This window comes from Psammomys obesus, unplaced genomic scaffold (assembly GCF_907164565.1).
Source record: "Psammomys obesus unplaced genomic scaffold, mPsaObe1.curated_primary_1811, whole genome shotgun sequence".
Lineage (NCBI taxonomy): Eukaryota > Metazoa > Chordata > Mammalia > Rodentia > Muridae > Psammomys > Psammomys obesus.
The window spans coordinates 20,134,647-20,157,902 of NW_026585504.1; the positions used below are offsets into that span (position 1 = coordinate 20,134,647).

The following is a 23,256-nucleotide window of genomic DNA, read 5'->3' on the forward strand; positions in this document are numbered from 1 at the left end:
TCACAAAAAAGAGAGCAAAAAGATTCTAAGAATAAGAGGATAAGCAACTTTGTTACAAGACTGTGTCTGCTCTTTATTCTCAGGTAATGTCTATCTTTGTGACTGAGGTGTGTTTCTTTTACACTGCAGAATGTTGGGTCTTGTTTATGCATCCATTCTGTGTCTTTTTATTGGAGAATTGAGCCCATTGATGAGCCCATTGAGAGAGATTAATGACCATTGATGGTTAGATCCTTCTATTTTAATGTTGGTCGTGGTAGTGTGTTTGTGTGCTTGGTTACTTTTAGTTTTGCTGTAGTGAGGTTATTTATTTCCTGTGTTTTCCTGGGTGTGGTTAGCCTTCTTGGATTGTATTTTTCTTTCTAGTATCTTCTGTAAGTCTGGATTTGTAGGTAGGTACTGTTTAAATTTGTTTATTGTCTTTGAATATCTTTTTGAATATTCAATATCTTTGAATATCAGCCATCTATGATGACTGAGAGTTTTGCTGGGTATAGTAGTCTGGGCTGACATCTGTGTTCTCTTACAGTTGCATAATATCCACGTAGGCCCTTTCTGCTTTCATAGTCTCTATTGAGAAGTCAAGTGTGATTCTTATGGTTTTGCCATTATATGTTACTTGACATTTTTACTATGAAACTTTCAGTATTTTTGCTTTGTTCTATATATTTAGTGTTTTGATTATTATGTGGCAGGAGGATTTTCCTTTATGCCTAATCTTTAGGTGTTCTGTAAGCCTTTGTATGCTTATAGGCCTCTCCTTTAAATTGAGGAAATTTTTTTCTATGATTTTGTTGAAATATTTTCTGGGCTTTGGAGACAGGAACCTTCTTTTTTATCTATCCCTGTTATTCTTAGGTTTTATCTTTTCATCTTGTTCTTGATTTCTTGGATGGTTTGAATCAGGAATTTTTTAGATTTAATATTTTCTTCAATATTTTCTTTAATATTTTCTTCATCGATTTCTTCCATTGTATCTGTAACACCTGACATTCTTTCTTCCATCTCATAATCTGTTGGATATGTTTGCCTCCATAGTTCCTGTTTTATTCCCTAAGTTCTCCCTCTCCATGATTTCCTCAGTTTCTGTTTTCTTAAATGTTTCCATTTCCATCTTCAGATAGAGAACCATTTTGTTGATTTCCTTCTCCTTTTTGTTTGTTTCAGCAAAGTGGCCTGATACAAAATTAACTCAAAAAAAAAAAAAAGTAGCCCTCTTGTATACAAAAGACAAAAGGGCTGAGAAAGAAATTAGGAAAACAACACCCTTCACAATACCCACAAAGGACATAAAGTACCTTGGAGTAACCCTAACCAAACAAGTCAAAGACTTGTATGAAAAAAATTTCAAGTCTCTGAAGAAAGAATTAGAAGAAGATATCAGAAGATGGAAAGATCTCCCATGCTCATGGCTTGGCAGGCTTAACACAGTAAAAATGGCCATCTTACCAAAAGCAATCTACAGATTCAATGCAATTCCCATCAAATTACCAACACAATTCTTTACAGGCCTTGAAAGAAAAATTCTCAGCTTCATATAGAATAACAAGAAACCCAGAATTGCTAAAATAGTCCTCTACAATAAAAGATCTTCTGGAGGAATCTCCATACCTGATCTCAAGCTGTACTATAGAGCAACAGTGATAAAAACTGCATGGTACTGGCATAGAAACAGAATGGTGGATCAATGGAATCAGATAGAAGACCAAGAAATAAACCCACACACTTATGGACACCTGATTTTTGATAAAGATGCCAAAACCATACAATGGAAAAAAGATCTTCAACAAATGGTGCTGTTCCTGATTTTTTAATTGTTTTATTATTATAATTCATTATAATTTATTCAAGTTGTATCCTGGCTGTGCCACCCTCCCTTGTCTCCTCCCAATACTACCATCCATCCCTCTTCGCCCTTATGCGCCTCCCATAGTCCACTGATAGGTGAGGTCTCCCTCCCCTTCTGTTTGACCCTAGCATTTCACGTCTCATCAGGACTGGTTGCATTGTCTTCCTCTGTGGCCTGGAGAGGCTGCATCCCTCAGGAGGAGGTGACCAGAGAGTCTGTCACTGAGTTCATGCCAGAGAAATGCCTGCTCCCCTTATTAGGGAACTGACTTGGAGAGTGAGTCTATGGGCTACATCTGAGCAGGAATTTTAAGTTCTCTCCATGCATTGTCCTTGGTTGGGATATCAGTCTCTGCAGGGCCTCCAGGGCTCAGTTTTTCTTTCTTTCTTTCTTTCTTTCTTTCTTTCTTTCTTTCTTTCTTTCTTCCTTTCTTTCTTTCTTTTTTTCATTTTTTGTCCCAGCTGTAGCCTCCTCTCCCATTCCCTCCCAATCCCACCCTCCCTCCATCATCTCCTCCCATGCCCCTCTCCAAGTCCATTGATAGGGGAGGACCTCTTACCCTTCCATCTGACCCTAGCTGATCAGGTCTCATCAGGACTGGCTTCATTGTCCTCCTCTACAGATTGACACAATCTTTTTGATTTTTATCTTCCAGTATAAGTAGATATTAGCCACATAATATAAAATAGCCATACTAAAATCTACAGACCTAAAGAAGCTAAACAACAGGGAGGACCCTAGGGAAGATGCTTAAATCTCATTCAAAATGGCAAAAAGGATAGACACCAGAAGCAGTGGAAGAGACAAAGAACGGGATGGTAGCCAATTCTAGAGGGTCTTCTGAAAGTCTCCACCCAACAGGGGATAGAAGCAGATGCTGAGACTCACAACCAAACTTTGGGCAGAGTGCAGGGAGTCTTGTGGAAGGGGTATGTGTGGATAGAAGAACATGGAGGGGACAGAAGCCCCACAAAGAGACCAACAAAGCTAAAACACCCTGAGCCTGGGGGTCCTGCAGAGACTGATATATCAACCAAGGACTATGCTTGGAGAAGACCTAGATTCCCTGATAAGATGTACTCAATTGGCAGCTCGTTCTGCATGTGGGTTCCTGAGTAAGAGGAGCAAGCGCTGCCTCTGTCATGAACTGGCTTGCCTGCTCTTTGATCCCTTGCCCCTGGTGATGCGGCCTTGGCAGGCCACAGAGGAAGAGGATCCAGGCAGTCCTGATGAGACTTGATAAGCTGTGGGCAGATGGCACAGGAGGAGAACTCCCCATTTCAGTAGACTAGGGGAAGGGAATACGGGGGAAGAGAAGGGAAGGTGGGACCGGGAGAAGTGGAGGGAGAGGGATTCAATCGGGATATATTGTAATAACAATAATAGTTATTACTATTATTATTGAAAAGACTGTGTCTGACAGGGAACCTATGCCCAGTGAGTGATACCACTGTGCAAATGACTGCATGAGTTGACATGCCAAGAATAAGACTGGAAAACTCATAGTCGCAACCATAGATGAAAAGCTACAAGAAATTAGGGACCACTGAGAAAAAGAGAACCAGTCTTACATAGGTATCACCATAAATGGTTATCCAATCCCAGGTGGTCATCCCTAAAAACATACACATTCAAGCACCACTGAACAGACTCAGTGGGTTGCAGTTATATATTTATTCACATTCATACATAATAATAATAATTATTAAAGGAAATAGGCCATGCATTTGAGGGGGGGAATAGGAGAGGAGTAGAAGGAAGAGGAATGATATAGTTATATTCTAATTAAATTTGAGAAATGTAAGAAATGAAGTTAAAAATGTCAAATTTTCTTTTGTGTAAGATATTTCATTTTTCTCTTTAAAACTTTCATTTATATTATTGTTAATAATAATAATTATAGCATGCGTGTGTGTGTGTGTGTGTGTGTGTGTGTGATGTCTAAGTATGGGCAGCGTGTGTGTGAGTACTTGTGGAGATCAGAGACAACTCCATGAAGTTGATTCATTCCTTCCACCTGTACGTGGATTAAAGATGGTCTCGAACTCAGGTTGTCGGGTTTATGTGGCAAGCACCTTCACCCAATGAACCATGTTGTTTGTTGTTGTTTATGTATTCTTTGAAAATTTTATATAGTATGTTGTTTATCCTGTTTTTTTCCAGTCTCCAACTGCAGTTCTTGTGCATACTGCCCGTCTCTTTGATTTCACGTGTCTGGAAAAGTCTGTTTCCTTAGAATTATCCGCCCCTTTTTGTTTGTACAATCTTTTCACCTCCCCCTTCTGCATAGAACCCTTAGTTTTGAAGGTAGAAGCATGATCAAGGCATTCCATTCTGGGATGATGACTTCAAAGTTTCTCACTTTCTGGGTGGTAAGCACTCGTGAGTCTATGCGTCCATTCCCATCGACTGGAAAAGGTTTCTCTGCTGAGGGTTGAACAACGCACTGATCTATGGGTATATGTCATTAGGAGTCATTTCATTGCTATTCTAATTCAGCAGAATAATAGTAGTAGGTTTTCTCTTGGGCCAATGACCTATTTAGCTTCAGGTTCTTGGCACCATTAACAGTATCAGATATGTGTTTCATCTCAAGTAGGTGGATCTTAATTTTAATAAAAACATGGTTGGTTACTCCCCTAGCATTCATGCCACTACTGTAGCTGTGGCCATATATTGCAGGCAGGTCTTCATAACAGACTTCAGGGTTTATAGTATGAGATCGATAGCACATTCTATCACCAAGAACCAGAAAGAGTGAAGCTTCTAGGTGTGTGTCATCTGCATTTCTCCATGTCCTATGTCATAAGTATGTGGAGTCATCAGCAATAGTTATCAGAACTGTTAAGCTGTGAAGAGTAACTAACTGGTAACACTTGCAGTAGCTTTTAGTGTTTTGGAGAACTTCTATGGGAACTTTTTTGGCCAAGTACTCAAAATGATGCAACGTATTCCCAGAACTGGTAATTTTATTTAGTAGAATATTGTGTCTAGTTGGGTCATTGTCTTTTATACAGTGTCTATTTTAGGAAGCTTCTACAATAGTAGGTTTCCATGTGGCTTTTACAAAGACCCCCGCCCACATCCCACACCCTACTCAGCTCTTGTTTCTTCATCACCTTTAACCCTTTTATTCTAGTTTCCTCTTTATCACTGTATAACACCACACTCTAGTTTACATTCTTTGGAATAATCCTTTCTTACTTTGTCCCTTGCTAACCTAACCTTTGTGAATATTCTAAACTAAAAACATATCTAAAGCATAAAATCTAACATCAGCAGTTAGTGGAAAGCACAATATTTCTGGGTCTGAATTACTTCACTCACTCAGGATGATTGTTTCTAGTTCCAATCATTTCATTTTTTTTCCTGCAGATCTGATTTTTCTTAACAGACGAATAATACTCCTGGAAACAGCCAAGATGTCAATCAACTGATACATAAATAAAGAAAATGTATATCTACACAATGGAATACTATTCTGCAGAACCATTTTGCTGGCTTTCTTCTCTTTACTTTCATTGGCTATTCAGCTATTTATCTTATCAAATAAAACAAATAATTGCTACGCGGTATGTTGCCCGGGCTCTAAGGTATCGAACACAATTGGAATTATTGGATATAAGCTGCAATCTATGATCTAACACTTGAATTGGGAGAATTTATGTCCTATCACAAGTTTCCTTATTGCTGACTAAATTTGTTAATTTTATTGCTGTTATTAAGGGTACAGGGTAAGTAATGATTTGTTAATACTTCGTTATAATTCTACTTTCTGAAAACAGTTGGAAATCATTAGGGTCAATAAATTCTTTATAGTGTTTGCATGTTTACATTTATTTTTGAGACAGGGTCTCACTGTGTAGCCCTTGCTGGTCAAAAAATTGTTATAAAGACCAGTCTAGGCTCAAACTCAAAGAATTGCCTGCCTCTGCCCCCCCGTGCTGGGATCCCTGTGCACAATTCATGCCCAGTATCAAATCTACATAATTCAAAACAACAAATAAGAAAATTGTGGAAAGCAAATGCATTTGTGAGAACTATCTTTAAAGAATTTTGAAAACTCTGTTTTTGGATCATATAAAACTGTGTTTGAGAATTCATTAAAAGAAATAAATACAGTGGGAAATTAGAAGTTTCGCAATGAATTTGATGGCAAAAAGTAAACTCAGCAGGTAAATAGTTCACTTTACTTTGTTTACAATATTTTAATTAGTTTGACATGATAAAACAGGGTCAGATGAAAGGGGAGGAGGTCCTCCCCTATCAGTGGACTTGGAAAGGAGCAGGGAGGAGATGAGGGAGAAAGGGTGGGATTGGGAAGGAATGAGGGAGCGGGATACAGTTGCAATACAAAGTTAATAAAATGTAACTAATAATAGAAAAAACAATTTATTTATTCTTAATTATCTAAAATGAAGGTAAAACTAAGATTGTGCTTCCATTATTAAATATTTGAACACACACACACACACACACACACACAATGAAATTTGAGAGATAGTATGATAGGTGAATATAAAATGGCACCAAAGTTATTACCTTTGACAAGATTACTTAATTAAAAAATGGATGTTTTGTATAGCTTCCATATATATCAATAATAGGAAATAGCTACTTGAAAATCAGTGCATAGCAGATAAGTAATATAGGCCAACAATCTTTTCTTTTTCACTTCAAAGTTTCTGCCATATTTATTTTTTTCTTGTCAAACCATATTTCTATACTATCTAGTTCCTTATCTTAACTGTCTGCTTTGTTTAAATAAATGTGACCTTAATATTTTTCATAGTCTTTTAAATAGCTGTTTGCTTTAGAAACCTTAACTAGTATTTTTAAATACTCTGCATTGGTCAGTTTTTCTATAGCAAAATAATGAGATAAAGAAAAATGTTTTCATGTCATTTAAAAAAAAATCAATGGTTACAAGCATGAGGGAAGTTTCTCAAAATGATTCTGAAATTTCTGTGTTTCTTCTTGCTCTATCCTTCCCACCTTCAAACTATTCTCAGTGATTCTTATATTTCTCCCCCTTCTACTGCATCTCTCATGATCATTTCTTACAGGCACTCCTATATTCAAAAGAAAAAATAAGTGAATGTTGGGAAACCAGAATGTGGGAGGATGAATGAGGAAGGAAGAAACCCAAGTTTTCTTTAAACAACAACAAATTGATAATAGTTCATGTCAGCAAGGTGTGGGCTATTGGCCCCTGTAATCCCACTGTTCTCCAGGCCCTGATTCACTCACGCTTAGGAATATATGTACATATTTTTCTGTGGGGGATTGAAAAGTGCATGATCAATACACAACAAATCAAATTGTGTGGTTTTCCTTTCTCCGCTTGTGTCACTGATCTTGGCACCTCACTACAACTGTGAGAGCATGCAAATATTTGCACAAGAAGCTGGTTAGGATTCCTGTCGTAAAGGCTTCTTGTCTCCATCACTCCTAAAGCCTCCTTGAAGAGGGCTGAACACAGCTATTTGGCCTTATGTTTTCTATTTTCCAGATCAATCTGTTTTTCTTAATTTTAATTTATAATCAGCAGTGCTGAAGCTTCCTAATCATGTCAGACATACCAATCCTCCCAGAAGCAAATCTGATTTAGCATCAAGGAGCCTGGCTTGTGTTCACAGAGGGGGACTTCTTTCCCCCTGCTCTACAGACGGTTTTTGGCTGTACCCATTCATACAGCTGAGTTTCAAACCAGTTCCCTAATACTCAGTGAAGAGCAGTCTCTTTCCATGCACACATGCAATCTGCCAGTACAGCAGAGGGCACGCTCAGAGCAATGACCTTGGCATTTCCTCTTTATGTTTTGGTAGAGAGCAAGAGAAAGAAATACACACAAAAGGAAATGGATCTTGAAAAAGGCTGGAATGAAGTAGAAACCGCTGCATTGAGGGTGGAAATGCATTCACCTTCAGCTCTCAGAGCGATGGAGGGAAGGAGCGTAGGCTTACCATCCTATCTGTGTTTGCATCAAAGAACAGTTTAACCTAATAGACAGATAGGGCTGGTCCTGTCTTAAGGGATATGGAGTTTTCCAAGAAGGTGCTTTACTGGTATTTGGGACCTATAAAATGGAGTGAATGAGCTTTTCTTGCTAGCTGCAAGCTGGAGCTTGTGTCAGGCTTCACTAGGCACACAAGGCTCTGATTTTGTATCATTAAAGACTCATTATCTCTTTTAACTTCTGTTGAAAGCATTCATCCATAGATCTCTAGCTAGTACGGAAACAATAGATGTTCCTAGCACAGTGTTAATGTCCCCTTCCTCCCCCAGCTTAAGGAGCCTTTAAAGGATGGATTGGCTTTCACAATGCAGAATCAAAAAGCTACTGTGCAGGAAAATATGAGAGGTTATTTCTGTGCATAACTTCAAATTTAAAGAGTGGAGGAAAATCTTCTGCTCAGAGTTTATCAGAGCTGGGACTTTGACTGCACCTGAGTGCTCAATCCCTATTGGGGAAATATTACATTTTCCAAAGAAGAATGGCGATGCCTTACTTATGCTCAGCCTCAAAGAGAAAAATACTTTAATAAGAATGAAACAGGCTGGGTGTATTGATCTTACCAATTTGTTCGGTATTAATATATATTTGGCAGGGAGTTAAACTCTCCATTGAATTCAGCAGTGGGTTATATGAACAGTAATTTCTGCATTTACCGGCTTTGTTTACACTTTCATTATACCTCTACTGCATTATCTGATGCCTTCATACTGTTTTCAATCTTATAGCCACTTTAATCTCCTCCCGCACTCAGCATATCTGAGTGTTTGTTGGCATAAGGGAATTTTGAAGGTTATATTGCAGTACATGAATCAACAGAAAATGACATGCGCTGGAGACACCATCAGCCAGTTTTAATTCATTGCCGAAAGTTATAGATACCAAAATGCATAATGTAATCTGATCTCTTTATTCAGCCTCAAATTTATGAGCAATTCACCAGGAGTCAAATGACAACTTTGTTTTAAAAATAGTAGTCTATGTCGAATGGCATTTTAATATGTCTCTGACATATTTACATTTAAAGAGGAGTGAAAAGAGGAATCTTTGAACATCAATTTCTCTTCTCAGAGAAAGGCAAAGCCCAAGAAAGATGATACTTTTGTTCATTGTAACAGTATCTGTCATTATAACATAGGTCAGTTTGGTGCTAACAGTTGAATAAATCCAGGTCGTTGGTACAACCGGTAAACAGATCAGAAGCCCCTAAGATTACAGAGTATTTTATTTTCAGAAGGAGACACAAAGTGTCATTGTGCTCAGCTTTGTAAAAGCATTTCTGTCAAACAAGCCCTGTGTTTGCCTGAAGTGATCAAGTGTCTGTGGTTCAGAATAGTCAACTAGACCATGTGGACAGTGGTTCTCACATAATTTCTCCAGCAGTAACAGGAACAGATGTGTAACATCCATCAGTAGCCAGTCGGTTAGAAGATATGATCCTTCATGCTAGGATTTAAATGGTTCTTGGTGATGTTAACCCCAGCAGCTTCACTGAACTTACTGGGGGTAGATGAGGTAAGACCTCCTAACTCATATCCCAGAAATCTACCTTTCTCACATCACCTGTAGACATTAGGTTGAAGGACAAATGCAGAAATTGTCATTCTTTTCAACTTAGTATAACTGAAATCTGAAATCCATTACAAAGAAGAGAAATATTCCTTTTGTGTGTGTCTCTCTGGAAAACTCCTGTTTTTAATGGATAAAAGTTAGGTAATTGTCTTATCTCTACGGGATTGGCATGGTTTGTATAAAGTATTGATAGCATTGTAACTTATTAAATTCAGAAAGTGTTCTATAAATTTGAATCCTATAAAACGAACCTGCAATCTTGATAGAGAATATAAATGTGCTTTATGTAGTCATGTGCAATTCATGACTGTATAAATACTCCTTTTGACTAAGCATATGAAATAAATGTGAACTTTCATCACAAAGTGTATGGAATTGTCGCATATCAAGGGAAAGTGTTCCACATCATTGACTAAGAGACAATTTGGAATTAAAACAGTACTATATTACTAGAGTTATATATAGTACTATGGTACTGTAGCACATTATAGCTAGGATGTTAGTGTTCATCCTAGGAAGGGTCAAGTAGCTAATCCTTTTTCAATAGATACTGAAGCTGCATTCTAAGAACATTGCAAACCAAAACTCAACCACTTGCAAATACTATTATTTATTTTGTTCAATTATGTGGAGAAAAAAAAAACATTGAATTTCCATTAGGTCTTAAGATACAAAATATTGGAAAAGGAAGCATTTTCTTTCAGAATCAATAACAAAATACCCTAAAATTTTTGGGTCAAAAAGTTGTATTAGCACCATCTTCTGCCATTCTGTCCAAGTAGAGCAATAGAAAAGGAACTTGATCTGTCTCAGATTCAATGAGGTAATAAAGGGGATTCTCGCTTGTGTTGAATGTCATTTTTCTTTTCCTTTAATTTTTTACTGATTAAATTTAGTATTTGATGATTTAATACACAAACACATACACATATTGTTCTCTGTTTATGCTCACCCCTTTTCTTCTTTTATTTCCCCTCCCCACAGTCATACCTACTTCCTGCCTATAGGCCCTCTCCCACATTCTGACCTTTCTGTTTTGTTTTGTAACTCTCCGATTTTAACCAGGACCATCACATGGCCTTGGCCTTGGCTTTGAATTGTCCACTGGATCTTGGACAAGGCCCAGTCTTGTTCAGGTCCAAGCTGACCATGCTTGTAGTAACTATGTCATTCCTCGAAGATAGTATTTCTATCTTTTTCTTCCAACTCTTACATTCTTTTTCCTTTATCTTCATCTGTGTTTCCTGAGGCTTACAGAGATTATAAAAATGTTCTATTAAAGTCTGGATACTCAACTTTCCTTAATTTTAAGCAGGTTGGACAGCCACAAGTCTCTGTTCTTAACTGCTGTTCACTACAAGAAGAAGCTTCTCTGATTAGGGAGTAGAGTAGTGCTCCTGTATGGATATAAACATGAATATTTAGATTGCAGTTTGGCACTCTGTAAATTTATCTAAACAACAATAATGGGTTATACAACAACAATGGGTTATACCATTGGACTGATGATTTCCCCATTTTGTGGATTTTTGTCTAGCCATCTATTCCTTCCTGAGTAGAGGGCCTCAAATGCAATCCAAGAGTTGTTGGTTAATGCTTTAGCAGTTATACCAGTATTGGATCAATGGATGCATCTTGCCTGCAGGTTAGTGCTATAGTTTTTGGGGTTGGTATATTACAAAAGAAAGGTAATTATTCTAGATTCCAACAAATGTCCATGTTTGAAATCTTTCATCACATATAGATCAAATATTCCTATGCTCAAATGTCAACTAATCATTCACCTTCTGCTCAACTTCTTCTGTGTTGGTTCCTGGTTGACTAATTAAACCCTATTTCAAGCTACATTTACTTTTATAATATTTAATTATTGCTCGATTCCACTAATCAAATGTATTTATTATCCTCATTTCAAATTAAGATGAAGAGTGTTGCCTTTCATCCACAGGAGATGGGTGATCCAGCCTCAGACAGTGTCAATTCAATTTTCTATGCGTTTTGGCTCTATCCAGGCTGTCAGAAGCTTTGACAGTGTTCACGTGTGCTTATGCTAGCAATCTTCTTCACTTAGTGTATCACTTCCAATGCCCATATTTTCTGGGCCTACTTTTGTTGACATCCATAGGGGAAAAACCGCAGGAGCTGTCTTGGCATCTGATGGCCTTGTTACATGCGGCCAGTTCACCTAGTCCACCAGGGTTTCAATTGCCTTCTAAGTGTCCAAACTAATTAGCTGTAGCAGGAAGGATATTTTGTAACTGACAGACATGTGATATAACTGATCTATGTGTATGAAACCTGTGACACCAATTGGCAAACATGAATATTGGTTCATGTTTTCCCAACGGTGAGAATAGTAGAACATTTAAATCTTGGTAGAAAATAAAAGAAACCTCATACACGATAATTGTTCTAGTTACTTCCTCATTTCTGTAGCAAAATAGAAGGGTAGGTTTATTTTGGTTCAGGGTACAGGGGATATAATTCACCATGGAAGGAGAGGAATGGCATCAGGAGTCAGTTTGTACACTGGGCATATCAGGTAGCAGAGAGAGACATGAGCGTGGCTGGCATCCTCCTTTTATCCTTTTGCTTCAGTGTAGGCCTTCATACTGGACCCCACCTATCCTCAAGTGAACCTCTCTAGAAACACTCTAACAGACAAACCCAGAAGTGATTTTCCTAGCTGATTCTAAATCTGATAAAGCTGACAAGGAAGACTGACTATCATAGCGATCAAAGCTCTTGAGAGATCAATCATTTTCTTGTTCTAATCAACTGTGTCTTCTTCCACAATTTATAGTTTGTTTTGCCTCTAAGGTATGCTGTGGCACTCCTTGAGTTCGGCATCGTCTCTGCCACTTATTTTCCTAGTGCGGCTGTGGGTTTCCTCATCATAATGAAGTCAAGCATACTAACACTTTTGATTTGAACAAATGATGCAATAGCTCATTGATGATACTCACAGAAGTAAAGTAATCACAAATATTACAGATGTTAATGCAAACTGTGAACCTTAAATACACCATGAAATTTGCTTCTGTGACTGGTGGCCAATTGAGAACAATTGTTATTCCATTATTTATGTATCAAGGCAGACTTTGTGACTTTATCTTGAACTTTGCTGTTCGGATATATTTCCAATAATATTCTAGAGTACAAACAAGGGGAGAAAGCACTTACGAAACAGTCAAGGTATAAGTAGTACTAACTCTGAGAACATGTGAACTTGCAGGCTAGGGGAAATGGTCAGTACAACAGGCTAAAAAATGACATGGGAATTCATAGTGCAGCATCAGACATCTATTTGAGGGGATGCGAACACTGTAAAAGTGAAATGACCAAATTTAATTATCCACATCAATTCTATCTTCTTTAGTAACTGTTATCTTTTTTAGGTTGTGATCTTGGACATCTGTGTGTATCAATTCTGAACTGTCAGGAATTCTGTAGTGTTCTGGAATTTTATAATAAGATATTTATCACACAACATGCGTCTGACAATATGTATATTGCACAACTGAATAATCTTTACAGAATTCGTGGGATAGAACTACTTGTGGAAATCTCAAGTATTTTCCTTCCTAGTTGGTATTTGAATATGGTGGGTGGATAAGAGAATGTGCTGATTACAAGGTCCTAGTCCCTGGTTGCTATTTTCATTTCCACATCATGAATTCCTCAAGAATTATGAAAAGCTCTTTTCTTTATCATTGGAGACAAATGTAGGCAAGGGAAACGGTTAGTACATCTACCGTTTATGTAGACGCTCTGAAACTCTCAGTTTCCATGAAAGTATGGTTTTAATGAAGAATAGGAACTTGTCATCATATGCAAGCAATCTTCTGTGCGTGAGGTTGTTTTTGTTGTTGCTACTGTTCTGAGACAAGGTAAAGTAACCCAGGCTGGTCCCTAACTTGTGATGTAGCTGAGGATGACCTTGAAGTTCTGATTCTCCTGACTCCACTCCTCTACCCCCATCACCACATTTAACTTACGGGGTTTTGGAGACTGAACCCAGGCTTCACAGATGTTGGGCAAACATTTCACTAATTAGGCTACATCTCTCAGCCCACAAATGAGATGTTCTGTATAATGAACTCAGCATTTAGATAACAATGCCTAAAGATTGTTAATGTCATAGGGAATTCAAGGCAGTTAGTGGGAAATAAGTTGTTTGGCATCTTCTTTAAAAAGGAAGTAATCGTACTTTTTTTTTTTTTCAGCAAAATGTATTAGCTTCTTAAGAGTGGCTATTTGTAGGATCTTACGTTGTTTAGTAAGTGATAGTGATGGCTGGTGCAGGAAGGCTGGATTTGAACATGTGTATTTTCTCCTATCTCTTCTCCAGGTATGTGTAAAGTGGAATGATGTGTAACCTTAAAATTTTCATAATGAAACCAGTTGTTGTATATGTTAACTAAAAGTATTAGTAATAAATTATAAATCTGCTAACAATTAAATCATGACATTGTTAGGAAAATTCAAATGACTGGGATACATTATGTTAATTAAAGTAAGCTAGATGGAATAAGCCAAATATTGCCATGTAATGGCGGCAGTATTTAGACCATTAAACCCACCATTCTGGAGAGAGAGAGACAGGTGGATCTCTGTGGTTTGAGGCCAGCCTGGTCTACAAAAGGAGGTCCAGGACAGCCAGGACAATTACACAGAAAAACCTTGTCTTGAAAAACCAAGCCAAACCAACCAACCAACCAACCAAACAAACAAACAAAAAGCCAAATACCACAACTTTTATAGGTAGGACCTAGTGTGTGTGTGTGTGTGTGTGTGTGTGTGTGTGTGTGTGTTGTGTTGTGTGTGTGTTTACATGTGTATATGTAGGTAATAAAAGTAGAAAGGCGATCTTGAAAGGAGAGGAATAACCTTTCTTTTGGAAGGTAGATAATAGATGAAGTGCAGGTAATAAAATAGAAGAGCAACAAGAAGGGAGCCAGGTGGATGGGGGAGGGGAGTGAGTGAGAACAAAACATAATGACACATAAGCATGAAGATGTCCTGATGCGTTCCGTTGCTTTGCATGCTAACTTGAAACATTAATAAGTTAAAATTGTTATTAAATTATTACTATTAAAATTAAAAAATAAATTCATGACATGTTTTTGATTTAAAAATGACACACTGCTGGGTGTTTGCTTCTTCATCTACTCCATGAAGAAACTGTATTCAATTTTGAAGATACCATGGTAATTAAATTTTCTTAACTGCTAGTGATTTGTGAGTTGTGTAGTGTCCCAAGCATTCTCTTGCTTGTAGTTATTTTCATCAGTTTTTATGAGATGTTTTACTGTCTTCTGATTCTCTATTCTTGTGTTTGTTGTCTCATTTGAATGCATTTTAAAAGCCTGAATATAAAATCATGCGAAGAGATTTTCTTTTATTCTTTTAGCCTCTTTGCACCTTTACTCCTATCATTTTTAGACTGCTAAGTAGAAAATACATTCTAAAACGTCTTTCACTTCTTTTTATAAATTTAAATTTATTTTTCATAATTTATTCACTTTACATCCCAATTGTAGGCCCCTCCCTTATCTCCTCCCAGTCCCAGCCTCCCTCCGTTTTCCCTCCTATTCCTCTCCCCTAGTCCTCAGAAAGGGGTAACCCTCCTTCCCTACCATCTGACCCCAGCCTATCAAATCTCATTAGGACAGCCCCTGCCCCCCTTACTAGGGAACCCAGATGGAGACTGAGTTGCCTATTGGCTACTCAGGGGGGTCTAGTTCCTCTTCATGTATGGTCTGTGGCTGGTGCATCAGTCTCTGCAGGTCCCCACAGGCCCAGATTTGTTGGCTCTGTTAGTCTTCTTCTGGAGCTCCTGTCTGCTCTGAGTCTTACTCCCCTACTCTTTCTTTCCACTCTGAGCTCTCTGCCCAAAGTTTGGCTACTATACTCATTCTTTTCTTCTCAGGTTCCTCTCTCTTTTAACTTGAAATTTTTTCCCCTATACCCTATAAAGACACAAGACCACCATGTACTTCAGAATGCTAGTTGTATTCTTTAGTCACTGTCTATTGACTTGTTAGTTCTGTGGGCTAGCTGTCATTTAGCTACTATGAAGACTCTATGTAAAACTGAGTTATAAATTATTATTATTATTTTTAGCTCATTTCTTTCCCTTCCATATTTTAAAAATGTGATGATCAAATCATCTGGTGTAATTCTCTCACCATGTTTTGAACCTACAGCCATGTGCTCTTCATGGCTGAGCCCACATCCTTGTAACTCAGAGGGTCAAGTCTGCTTCTTTCTTTAAGAAAAGGAGATAAAAAAAAAACCTGGAGGGGACAGGAGCTCCGCAAGGAGACAAACAGAGCTAAAATATCTGGGCCCAGGGGGGCCTTAGAAGACTGATGAATCAACTAAGGACCATTCAGGGAGAGGACCTAGACCCCCTGCTCAGATGTAGCCCATGGGCAGCTCAGTCTCTATGGAGGTATCCTAGCAAGGGGAGCAGGGACAGGCTCTGGCATCAAATCAGTTGCCTGCTCTCCAATCACACCCCCCCTCCCTGTTGAGGTAGCCTTATTAGGCCACAGAAAAAGAGGATCCAGACAATCCTGATGAGACCTGATGGGTTAGAGTCAGATAGTAGGGGAGGAGGACCACCCCTAGGACTAGGAGAGGGGTATAAGGGGAAAGAGGTGGTAGGATGGGATCTGGAGGAGATGAGGGAGTGGGCCACAGCCAGGATACAAACTTACTAAATTGGAATAAATAATAATAGTAATAATAGTATTTAAGAAAAAACGAAATTGCACTTTCCATTCCTTGGCTTTAGAGCTGCAAACCAACACTGCCATCCACTGTTCCTTTGAATAATCTTTTCCCCATAGCTCTCACCAAGAGACTTTAAAGAAAATCTGATTACAAAATTAAGTCCTTTGAAAGAATCCTGAGCTTGTTTTTAATCAAGTGGCACACTAAATCATAAAGGAACAAGACATCATGACTCACCCTCCTTTTCCAAATGCCTTGATGTGGAAAATACAATGACAATGTGACCAAGCTGATAAGCAGTCTCTAAAGTCAGTGTTAGGCTTTGAATGTGAAACATCCTCATCCTCCCCAGGCTTGTGTCTGAACACTTGGTTCCCACTGATGATGCTGTTTTGGAAGCTTTGAGAGGCAGAGCTTAGAGGAAGGATGCTGGCAGGATGACCTTATGGATTATAGCCTGGCCGGGGTCCTAACTCCATTTCTCCCTGTTTCATGATCCACCTGGATACAGCAAGTTGTGTGGGATCTCCCACCATAGATCCAGTGGATATGACCGTCCTGTCTATTTGACCACGACTGACCAGACCCTTCAAACCGTAACAGGCCTGTCATCACTTAAGGTTCTTCTGTATGATACTTAGTCACAGTGAGGAGAAAAGTAGCGAACATGATTTATTTCTGAGCCTTATACAAGGGGAGACTCATCATTTTCTCCTTGCTCCTAAGTAGGACTGCTTCATTGGAGCCCTAAGCTTAGCCACATTCTAATACTTCAGCATTTTTTTTCCTTTAGGTTTTTGAGACATGGTTTGGAGCAAAACCAGTCTTCTCCAGGCTGGCGGCTTGCCGGTGTACTTTGCTGCTGTTAGAAAAGTTGCACGGCATTTGGAGGAAGGAGCAATCATTTCTAGACTCACCCTCCTGATTTACTGCTTTATATTGTTCCTAAACCCATCCTTTCTTTAATAGCTATCAAGTTTTAGCTTTATTCTATTCTCACTTGAACTTTCAAACTAAGGAAAAATTTAACAAAAATTATGAAGAATTAATTTTTTTCCCATTACTCTTGTTGATCCTTCATATAATCAAGGGGCCAAAATTTGAGGCCAGTATTGTTTTTTGCTGGAAGGCCTTGTGGTGATCTGATTCAATTGCCTTCCTTTGCTGGTAAAGACTCTGAAATGCAGAAGAAGCAAAACATCCTGGCACAGATTCAGCAGGAGACAAGGATAGTAGCAGAAATCAAGTCTTCGAACTGTTGGTGAAAAACAATTTCCTGCAAATGCTTCTCCCAGAAGTACCAGCCACTTCTCTGCCCTGGAGTGACAGGGTCATATGTGGAATTTCCAACAATGTAACCTCTCTGAGAGTGTCTTCTTTCCTGCTTGCTTCTCCTCACCCCTCTTGGCTCCCTCTCTGGACAAGCAGGGTATTGAGGTTGGGAAAGAGCAGGCAATGCCCTCATACCTCATTCATCTCAGGATGGCTGACAGATGACAGACAGGAGGAGGGTTAGTCTTCTAGTTTTGTTTGTTCTTTTATCATCTACATTTACAGTTCTTCCACTAGAAGACTTCGTTTCCCTCATTCATCTAGGCACCATTTACACTTAAACTGTTCTTGAAATTTATGCAGCTCATATCTTCTTATTATCTTTTGAGATGGCCCCAAAGTAGGCTGAGTAGATGGGTTAGAGAGAGAAGAGGCCAGCTCTGTGCTTTTCCAATGCTGTTCCTGCAGGGATCACAACCTACTTTGGAGATTTGAAAATATCCACCACTATGTAGTTCCTAAAATCAGATTCTAATTCATTGAGCTGTTTGCATTGTTTTGCTTTGCATATTGACAATGTGTATGTGTGAGTGTGTGTGTGTGTGTGTGTGTGTGTGTGTTGAACTGTATAAAATTTACTGCAGAGGTAATGACACTGAAGTGTTTTAAGGAAAGTCAGTTTATTTTCCAATACAAAAATTTTTCTAAATAGATTATTGACTAAAATAGAAGTGATTTGGGGAATTTATTGGAGACTGATGGGCATAAAATATACTTTGGAAGAAGGACCATAGTGAGAGGGAAAGGTCACTAATTATCTTGGTTATGAGAAAAAAGGTAGAAAGGGAATAATGATTTAACAAAGTTATATTGTGTACCAGGCATCATAATAAGAGCGTCAAACATGTTTTCTTATTCTGTCTAGAGTTCTCAAATTAATCATGATTGGACCAATTTTTTTCCTTTTTATTAATTTTAATTTTTTATATTAATCACAGGTTATTTACTTGATTGTACCCATTTTTAAATGAACAAATAAAGACCAGAAGAAGAAACTACACAGAGGTCATTTGGTAGAAAAAGCCAAATTGAAGAATGAATTTGGTGCATCTATGCAGAAAGCTTTGAAGAAAAGCAACGTTAAGGGACTAAATGAGTACTACAAAGTTGTTGGCTTACTTGTCTGGAATAGAGAATTTATACAGGGTGTTGAGAAAACAGCCTAGAAAGATAGAAGCTCTGAAAGCTAGACTAAAGTTGTTTATTTGACGGCTGTCGATGTGGTTCTGAAGTTAAAAGCACATAACTGCAGACGACTCAGATTCTGTTTCTGGCACCCAGTGAGGCAGCTCACAAGCCCCTATAACTCTAGTTCTAACGGATCTGATGCTCTCTTCTGGAATTTCTGGGGACATGAATGCAAGCATTGCATATAAATTCAAACAGCCTTCCCCCACATACACATAAATAAAAGTGAATTAATTAACCATTAAAATAGTTGTTCATTCTTTCATAAGATTCCCCACACTCTGCCCAAAGTTTGGCAATGAGGCTCAGCATCTGTTCCGATACCTTGCTGGGTAGTCTTTCAGAGTTCTTCTGGGGCACGTTGCTGTCCTTTTCCCTGTTTTCTCCCTCTTTTGATGTCCGTGTCATTTACCTTTCTGAGTGAGGATGGACCATCTTACCCAAGGTCCTCCTTCTTGCTTAGCTTCTTTCAGTGTATAGATTTTAGTCTGATTATCCTATGTTATATGTCTAATATCCACTTAAAAGTGAGTATATTCCATGTGTGTCTTTCTATTTTTGGCTTACCTTACTCAGGATGATCTTTTATAGTTCTTACCATTGGCCTGCAAATTTCATGATTTCCTTGTTTTTAATTTCTGAGTAGTATTTAATTTTGTAAATGTACCACAATTTCTGTATCCATTCCCCAGTTGAGGGGCATCTGGGAGGAGATAGAAAGACCTGGAGGGGTCAGGAGCTCTACAAGGAGAGCAACAGAACCAAAAAAAATCTGGGCAAAGGGGTCTTTTCTGAGACTGATACTCCAATCAAGGACCAGGCATGAAGATAATCTAGAACCCCTGCACAGATGTAACCCATGGCAGCTCAGTGTTCAATTGGGTTCCCTAGTAAGGGAAGAGGGACTGTCCCTGACATGAACTCGATGGCTGTCTCTTTGATTATTTCCCCCTGATGGAGAAGCAGCCTTACCAGGCCACAGAGAAAGACAATGCAGTCCTGATGAGACCTCACATGTTAGGATCAGATGGAAGGGGAGAAGGACCTCCCCTATAAGTGGAAGGGGCATGGGAGGAGAAGAGAGAGGGAAGGCATGATTGGGAAGGGGTCAGGGAGGGAGACAGGGAGGGTGTTAGAGCTGGGATACAAAGTAAACAAACTGTAATTAATAAAAAGTTGTTCATCTAATTCTCTACACATAAGGAATAATTACTGATTTTTGATGTAGGAAGTATATCAAGGTATGTTTTAGGTAAAGTGATGTTTTAGTCATGCCCAAAGAGACACTGTAGTAATATACTCCAGGGAAGAGTTGCTTCAACAGTCTTGGCATAATACTAAAGACAAGATGAGTAGAAGCAATTTGCATAAGCTATCTTAGTTTGCTTGGATGCTACAACAGAGTACCAAATACCAAGTGGCTTGCTTTTACATTTTAATTAATTAATTAATTAATTAATTAATTAATTAATTAATTCATTAATTTATCCATCCATCTCTTCATCTATCTTTCTATCCATTTTTATTAATTAAATTTATATCTGGTCATAGGCCCCTCCCTCCTCTCCTTCCAGTGCCACCCTCCCTCCTGCACCTCTCTCCCCTATTCCTTAGAATAGGAAAGCCCCCTACTCAGACACCCCAGCTCATCTATTCACATGAGAACTGAGTTCATCTTCCTCCCCTGTGGCCTAGTGAAAAAGTCCCATTAGGGGGAAGTGATCAAAAAGCAGGCATCATAGTCCATATTAGAGCTATTCTCCGCTCACATCACGAGTGGGCCCACATAAAGCCTAAGATGACCATCGGGCTTATCTTCTTGGGGTCTGTACATTTTAGTATGTCTATCATGTATTATATGAATAAAATCTGCTTATAAGTGAGTATGTATCATCCGTGTCTTTCTGGATATGTGTTACCTCACTCAGGATGGTCTTCTCTAGTTCCATCCATTTGCAAGTAGTTTTTAAATGACAGAAGTCATTCACATTTTGAAGGCTAGAAAGTCCAGCATCAAGTGTATTCTCTTGCAAGAGCTATCTTTCTGTCTCTCACTTCAAATGACAGATGGTATGTGTAGTGCTCTTTTATAAACTCTATTTTATTTGGGGTTCCTCTCCCTCCCAACCCCCCAATTCTAAGCAGGATAAAAGCTAATGGAGAGAGGGGGCACAGACCCCTTTAGCTCTCCTGGCTCTTTAGGGTCAATAGGTTATTTTAGGGCTCTACCAATCCCCATCAACAGCAAGCGCAGCCAGAATTCTCCTCCAAGCCGCTGTGCTCTGAAGCATTTCTCTCTGTCTGCCTGCTCCAAGCAGCTACACCATCCACCTCTGATCTCTCCAAGCTGCCATTCACCACACACCACCACCGTATGCCACACCTTCTCATTCTGGGCTCTCTTTGACTTGGACTTGTGCCAGCAGACCAGAAGACAACCTTAGGTGTTGGTCTTCACCTTTCGTCTTGTTTGAGGCAGGTTTCTGTCATTCACTGCTGCATCCTTCAGAATAGCTAGCCGATGAGCCTCTGTGTCTGGTTTTCCCTGACTCTGCCTTCCATCTTACCAGAGGAGCAGTGGCTTTACATGGGTTCCAGGGATCTAAACTCAGACCCTCACACTTAAGGGTCAGCTTTACTTACTGAGAAGACTCCATAGTCTGAGAAGTTATAGGCTTTGTTTATGACTGGTAGCTCTGTAAATTGGCCAAATCAAATTGAACATTTATTTGGCTACTTCTTATAAACCAGGAATAAACTAAATTATGTTATCTGGTAAGCATGAGCACAATGACTCAGTTAACCTCCTACGTGTATGATTAGGAACAATACATATGTTCTCCCAAAAGCAAGTCTCACTATGGAGTCCTAGCTGGCCTTAGACTCACAGTTTATCTGCTCAGCCCCTTAAGTGCTGGGATTACAGACATTTATCATCATGCCTGGCTCAAGACATCCTTAACGATACCCTAACCATCACAAATTATCTATAGAATGTACAAACATATTTGGTAGATTCATAGATTGAAATCATACTCCAACATACTTGAAAACATCTATGGCTACACACAACAGCATGAACTAAAGTCACAAATCCTTGAATGAAAGAAGTTGTTTGTGAAAGAGACCATACAGTAAGTACAATTCAACTTTTGTAAATTCTTGAAGTGGGTAGAAATAATGAGTGCTGTCAAAAGGGCAGAGTTGTCATTATCCATGGTAAATGACATGAGGTGTTGTGACCCTGATTGCACAAGCTTTTGGAGTGCTGATGATGTCCTGTCGCTTTGCCTTGCTGCTGGCCACAGGTACGTTCACTTAGTGACCATCCATTGGGTTGTGGACCGAAGGCACCCACAGGCTTCTGTATTCATGCTTTCCCACAATTAAGAGTCTTTTAAATATAATATAGACTATATACTAAAGACACAGGAATAGAGCTGTGTAATTTCCCCCTTCTGTTTTAGTTTTCTTACTATTACGGAAACAAGACATTCTGACCAAAGGCAAAGCAGGGGGCGAGGGGGTATTTTGCATACTCTTCTACATCATGGTCCACCATTGAGGAAAGTCAATGAAAACTCAAGTAGGACAGGAGTTTGAAGGCAGCAACTGAAAGCTATGCCTTTCTTGCTATAGTTTGGTCAGCCTACTTAAAAAAAATTATAATATACAACTACCTCTCCAGAGCTAGTACAGCTCCCAGTGAGCTGACCCTTGCCTATAAACCATTAACCAAGGAAAAGCCCTACAGAGTTACCCAAAGGCAAATGGATGAGGCAATTTCTCACTTGGGGGTTTCTCTTCTCAGACTCTAGCTTGTGTCAAGTTCACAAAAATCCAGCCAGGGAAGCTTCATACATTGCCTTTCTGCTATAAGTACTCTTCTGTTATTATGTATCATTATATGCACTGAAGAATGATAGAATGCAAAAATAGTACCATGCTAAATGTTTATGGTATGATAGTCACCGTGCCAAAGAATCTATACACACCCTAACCTAAAAGCAACCAAGTTTTGTTAATATTACAGAAAAAAAAAGTCTGTGTCTGTTAATTAATTGGAAGAAAATAAAACAAAGCCTGACTAACATTTCATAACAATGTCAAATCACCATCCAAAACGTCTGTGATTGTTCAAAAGGTACAGATTTGCCAAATAAAACCAGCATCCAAAAATTATTAAGCTCTCTATTTTTGTGTGTGTGTGGGGGGCAGTTAAGGAATGTATCAGAAATCTGCTGCATTTGTAGTGTTGCTAAGAAATATGGAAGCTACAAACAAAAGAGAAACCATGAGCTCATGGTTCTGTCCTTCAAGAATCAACCCATTTACTCAGGGACGCAAGAGTTAAGTCTGCAAAGCAACACAAAGAATTGTGTCTTAACCACTAAATTATGTCACGTATTTTATAGGTGGAGTAGAAATGAAAGCTGCAGAATGGAGTGATTGGAATGCTCATTGGAGGAGGTGGGGCAGGAACAGGCTTTGCGGAGATGATTGACTAGCGAAGTTTCTTGGAGATCTAATTAACACAGGTTGTGTTGGACAGCTGAAG

At 38.9% G+C, this 23,256-nt stretch overlaps 1 long non-coding RNA gene across 17 annotated transcripts in view; it reads left to right on the forward strand.

The window, feature by feature from the left end:
* The window catches only part of LOC129670376 (uncharacterized), a 211,189-nt gene extending 192,244 nt beyond the window's left edge, over positions 1-18,945 (forward strand). For 14 of the 17 annotated variants that reach the window (XR_008719186.1, XR_008719204.1, XR_008719185.1 and 11 more), the window contains 3 exons: positions 10,975-11,082; positions 13,664-13,788; positions 18,449-18,945. This is a non-coding gene — a long non-coding RNA (uncharacterized LOC129670376). Of the gene's footprint in view, positions 1-1,167; positions 1,794-10,974; positions 11,083-13,663; positions 13,789-18,448 lie in introns of all 17 variants that reach the window. The other 3 variants (XR_008719198.1, XR_008719192.1, XR_008719199.1) reach the window with 3 other exon arrangements.
* The last annotated feature ends 4,311 nt before the right edge of the window (positions 18,946-23,256 follow it).